The sequence below is a fragment of the Pygoscelis adeliae genome, unplaced genomic scaffold (genome assembly GCF_000699105.1).
Source record: "Pygoscelis adeliae isolate BGI_AS28 unplaced genomic scaffold, ASM69910v1 Scaffold160, whole genome shotgun sequence".
Classification (NCBI taxonomy): Eukaryota; Metazoa; Chordata; class Aves; order Sphenisciformes; family Spheniscidae; genus Pygoscelis; species Pygoscelis adeliae.
The window spans coordinates 5484730-5490729 of record NW_008824035.1 but is presented as its reverse complement, the minus strand read 5'-3'; positions in this window follow the sequence as shown (position 1 = coordinate 5490729).

Genomic DNA, 6000 nt, shown 5'->3' with positions numbered 1-6000 from the left:
AACAGGCTGCCCAGGGAAGTGGTTGAGTCACCATCCCTGGAGGTATTTAAAAGACGGGTAGATGAGGCGCTTAGGGACATGGTTTAGTGGGCATGGTGGTGTTGGGTTGACGGTTGGACTTGATGATCTTGGAGGTCTCTTCCAACCTTAATGATTCTATGATTCTATGATTGAGTAATGCAAAAGCTCTGAGGAGCAAACTCTGAATGAGAGAGTTGTGTGTAGTCAGCCTAAACTAGTGAGGATGTTGGTTTTGCAGCCTTTTTTGTCAAGGTCTCAATGTCCTAAGAGCAGTCCTTTCCTAAGGAAGGAAGAAATTCTTTCTGACTATACGTGCATCTTTATAAATCAATCAGTTTGGATAATAGAAGGTAAAAAGTTATCTGCAGTCTCTGAATCTGTGTTACAGTTGTCTGGTGGTGATAATAGTTAATTTAAACCATCTCCAAATTGAGGACACTTCTGTAACCACTTGATGGGACGAGTTAATAGAACTATTGTAAATCATTATCATGTTGTGATCTGCTTAAAACTTAAATTTCAGATTTTTTAAATGCATACACAGTCTTTACATTTATTTAGCCAATAATTTGATATATAACACAAATACAATAGGGCTAATCCAGTTTTGATGACTGGAGCAAGAGGGAGGGGTAAAAGTCGAATTTTTGTTTTTCTCATTTGTGTTCATAAGTCTATAATAATATATACCAAATGCAGAGGTCCTTGAAAACAAAAAAATTCACTGTAATGCCTGTTGTGAACATTTGTAGCATATTAAGACCCCTCATTTAAGTAAGGTTTATAAATTGTATGTATTATGCAAGACAGGCTCTTATGAATTGTCTCACTTGATCAACAGATGGATAATATAATGCTGAGGTATAAATTATTTAACCATTTATACATATATATATATAAAAAAAAAATTCATTAAATGAACACGTGGGGAATACAGTGCCAGTAATCAACTTGTCCTCTGGAAAGGCTGTGCTTAAAAGTACTACAAAGAGAAGGGGATTTTGCCTTTGCTTATTTTCTTATGATGAACAAAGGTTAATATTTTCCTTGTATTTCACCTTCCATGAAATTTTCTTACCTTTTTTTTAGTTGTATTTTGTGTTAAGGATCCAGAGAAGAACGAGAGATTTCTTTGCCCCTGCTGAAGATTCAAAGTATTGTATTTTACTAAATTTAGCTTCTTTTATAAGCAGCATGCTCAACTTCTTAATATTCAGTGTATAATCTCAATCTTTTTCTGTGTGACATCTTAAAAATTAAAAACATACTTAAGGAAAGTCTTTCTTTTTAGTTTTAAATGAATTATACAAAAAAAAAAAAAACCCCAAACCAAACCCTAAAACCAAGCAGCATTTTCTCCCATTTTCTGTGCCACCCTTGAGGCTGAATAATGATGCTGGCAACAGTAGGAGTTTCTGTGGACCTGTCTTTTTCCATAAGCTGTGTGATGTGCTTTATCATTTGAGGAAGAAAGGTGTTCTGGAGGTAAAGCACCAATTTTAGATCTTAAGTTTAGTTTGGGGGTCTACTGCAGAGTTACTATACAGGTACAACTTCAATTCCCCTTCTGATAAAGGGGACCAAAAATCTTTTTTTTTTTTTTTTTTTTTTTTTTTTTTTTTGACAGAGAGAAATTATAGTCTTCCTGTGGTATTTTTTGATCTGGTTTGACCTTAGTTTTCAGGCCTCTTGGCATCACCCCATGGTAAATGCTATATTCAGTGAAACTCTCAGGGCAGCTCTGAAAGTGGTATTTGTTGTTTAGGTTCTGTTGGAGATGGAGTTGTTAAGCTGTGGAGATTGAAATGCAAGGATTATTCAGGGGTTTTTTGTTTTGTATGTATTGTGTTAGTTTGTCAAACTGCATTCTTTTTTTCTTCTTTTTTTTTTTTTTTTTGCTAAACAAATAGATGCCATTCTTTTCATTGCATGCCTCTGCACAAACCAAATCACAACTTGACCAGTCAGCTTCTTCTACCTAATTCTTTTGATTTTAAGTGACACAGCTCATATGTGGTGCTTTTCATCTCTAGATCTCATACTTTACAAATCAGAGTAAGTACTGCTTTTTTTACAAACAGGGTGGAAGGAGCTTTTTTCCAAGGACATTTCGGTCTGGATTTCATGTGCACTTAAGGCTGTGTTTGAACACAGTCCTTCAAGAATTGTTTGCATACGTTCCTTCTGCTGAATGTAGGGAGGAAAGAGGGTGGTATTTCCTGTGTTTTAGGGACAAGCTGTTGAGTAAGATGACTGGAAGATGGTGAGTGTTACAAAAAAGCCGATTGCCTGTGTCTAGGAAGGCGGAAAATTAGAGGTTATGCAGTTGGTGGGGCATTCTGCAAAATGAAGGAGAGAATTGCTTGTCTAAAAAGCAGCTTGAAAATTCCTGCTTTCTCTGTGCCTCTCTGTCTTAAAGCCTCTCTATCACTCATATTGTGAAACTCTTCTTCCCTTTCCAGGATAGTTTTATTTATTGCCATAGCTAGATAGGTAGAGAGGTGATATTATTTGAACACGTCTTGTCTAATGAAAAGGTCATTTGTGCAGCACTTTAATTCATTAGGGTATAGAGAAAAGCCCTTTTTTCCTGATGGTAGTAGAACTTTCTGAATATACAGTTGTAACAATATTAGAAAAACTTGAAAAAAATGAATTCACATAAAAATGAAAGAATGTGAGGCAAGAGAACCTTTTGTGACATAGAAAAGGCATTCAGCATTTGAAATGCTCTTATTTTGCTGTTACATCTCTCTAACGTTTCTATTCTTGTGACTACGAAGAGCTCAGAATTGTCAGAACAAGAATGTTGTTGAAATTGGGTGAATAAGCAAAGTTTGAGACTCTCATTCCGTGTCATAATTATGGTGAATGTAAACACAAAGGTGGGGATTCTTCATATCCCGTAATGCAGCACAGAACTGCTGTGAGAGGAATCTTGTGTTCTTTCACAAGTTTGCAGTGTCACTTTCTATTTTTATCCTATAATCTTTCATTTCTGTGACTTCAGCGTAACGCTGTTATGCTGTCTAAGCATAATGACGTGAGTAGTCATTACATTACAATGTAGTGCTTGTAGGTATGCTTGTAAGTTGCAGGCATGCTGTTGGTGCAGTTTGAGTAGGCTGGCTTCAAGACTGCACGTAATACTTGCATCCTTCGTGATTATTTTATAGCTGAGAGCTCTTGCCATTGTGAGAGTTACCAGAATGCGTAAAACTATGTAGTATTGCTGCTGTAGTTGGATATGATGAAATTTGGCCTATATGGGGAACAGCATAATAATTCTTAGCTGTGGGATTAAAGTTACTCTTTTACTGAAATATTCGTGACCTATTTCGATTGTATAGCAGGAAAGAATTGCTTTCCCTATTTGAGACAGCCGTAGTCTGTATATGACTTTTCTTTGAAAATTGTGTGTAAAAATTGACTTTTAAGACTATTGCATCTGAAAGAGTTCATTAGTAGGAATTTTGTTGTGAGGGTAATAATGGATTGATTTACTTCATGAAAGTTCTGAGTTTATTTTTTATTGGGGTACTCTTGATCTGGCTGTTGTAGGGGAAAAATAGCAGTACATTTTTAGCTTCTGCCAAGATATCTGACAGATGGTGTCCTGTCTGTCCAATATGAATTCTTCCTGCTCTATAAATATTGATTGGAGGGAAAAAAATGGTGTTCCATAGCTTTAAAAAAATGTGTCCTGGTTGACATAGGAGTGACTAAGGGATATTTATACAGCTCTTGGGCAGAACAGCACCAGTACGTGCAGAAATCAGTATCTGAACAAATCTAAAAGGGCCTGGTGGAAATCTGGCTCACATTAGACAAACAGAGAAAAGAAAAAATGTGTGCATGTTTTGAGGAAATAATATTAAAATAGTCCCTGCAAGTGCTTTTGTGGTAAAAAAATGTTCTTTAGTGGAGGCTGAGGTATGGAACATGATTAATACATGTGCAAAGATGGGCAGCTGTTAATTTTGGGGCATTGCAGATGCTCTATACTACTTTCAGAGGCCTTGTCTGATTCATTCATCTGTCCTTTTCTGAAGCACCCTTTCAGCTTTTATGATAACCAACTTTTTTGGGACAGACTTGGTAGAACTGCTTGTGCCATTGTACGTGCTGCTTATCTTTCATTTTATAATTGCTGTCAAGTTTACAGAGCTCTGTCTTGTGTTGGATCCCAAATAACTTGATTGTCTGATTCTTTGCAAGGTATGCTGATAGAACTATGTCCTTGGCTGCTACCTACTCAAGGTCCTGCACAGAGATTTGCTTCTGGATGTTGACTGGGATATATGTTTTTCAAAGAGCCTTAGCATGTAATTCTGTGTGGCATTCACACGAGTTATAGTTAAGTGCTGTCTTCAACTGACATTTAAACATAGAACAAAGGAACTTAAACTTTTTAGAAATAGAAACTCTTGCTTGCTATTGCTGTCATTCGCATGGGGTTAGTCACGTTCATTTAAGTTTATTAACCTCCTATGCTTTTGGTTCAAAGAAGGTATTTGGTACATAGTCTACTTTGGGTGATTGAGTAAAAACAACCATGTAGAATTCATAGAACTTCTGCTGAGGTGTCCAGTTCCATTATTTTGGCTATCAGGTAATGCCAATGCTTTGCTTTAAGACAGCAGTCTTAAATATTCACTGTATGAAATTCTTGATACTGTTCTGAAGGAATTTTCAGAAAAGTGTAATCTTTTCAGGCTCATCCTGAGTTGATGTTCTGATCCATGGTCCTTTGTAGCTAAGCAAGAAGACCCTTACTGCTGGTAGACTATGTGTTTCAAGTTCTGGCTTTTCTTTAGCAGATGGAAAACTCTCCATATTGCTAGAGAGAAATTCTGAAATGGCTCTGTGACCTGCAATACAATCATAGTGTTTTCCAGTCTGGGGAATATAAGAATTACTGTATGTGGAGAAAAACTTTGCCCAAGTTGGATTTGTTTATCAATCATATTGTTTTTTATACCTCAGTGTGATAGTTGTTAATTCTTAAAATAAGTAATTGGCTAATTTGCAGAAAGAAATAGTATTTAAATTGTGTGGAGATGACTGCATTACGGTTGCAGTGTAGTTAATATGGGAGATTAAATGTACATCCTTTTATGCATGTAAAATGTCCTTAGATTGCTTTAAAAAATTGAGTTACCGCTGGCATAGAACGGTCTCTTTCTGGGCAAGAAGCACTGCAATTAGTGTGAAAGTAGGTCATGCTTAGGAAAATGTGTGTGTAAAATACAGATCTCACTGGAAATAATTACAGAGAACTTGATGCTGTGGTGTTAAGTTATATGCTGCAGGTTGAATATAGTGACTTTTCTTGCTGTTCTTGAGCTACATAGCAATTGACAGAAGGTTTACTTCTAATTTTGAAGTAAATGGACCAAAAGTGCTAGTTAAACTGGGAAAAAGAGAATAACTACTAATTACAGTGCCTGCAGAAAAGGTTTTTTTTCTGCTTATTTTCTGAGATTCTTAAATTGTAGCAGCATAGCAAAATTTGAGTCTAGTTAAAATGAAAAGCCTCCTGCAACCTTTTGGTTTTTTGTGTTGACAACTCTATTACAAACATGAACAAAATTGATAAACTCCTGAAAAACTCCTGTTTCTAGTAGTCTACCCTTGGGAATCAGGCTGGGACTCCTCTCTTGAGGACATGACTTTTACATTTATGAAATGTTCACTAGTTACTCAAGGAGTGCAGAACAGAGATCTAGAGTTTGGCTAACAGCCTGCATAAGAGGCTAGAATCCCATTCTCTCTCTGCCAATATTGTGTTTTGTCCAGTGCTATGGTAACGGGAGCAAAAGGTTGTAAAAACATTCTTTGCCAGAAAAGTGAGCAGATACACCTCTCAGGGCACATAGGGAACAAATCTATCGAATAAGAAGGCGCTGGTTTTGCTTAGCAGTTTTCAGAGTGAACTTTTATTGACTTTCTTTCACTTTTTGTTGATTGTGATAGTTT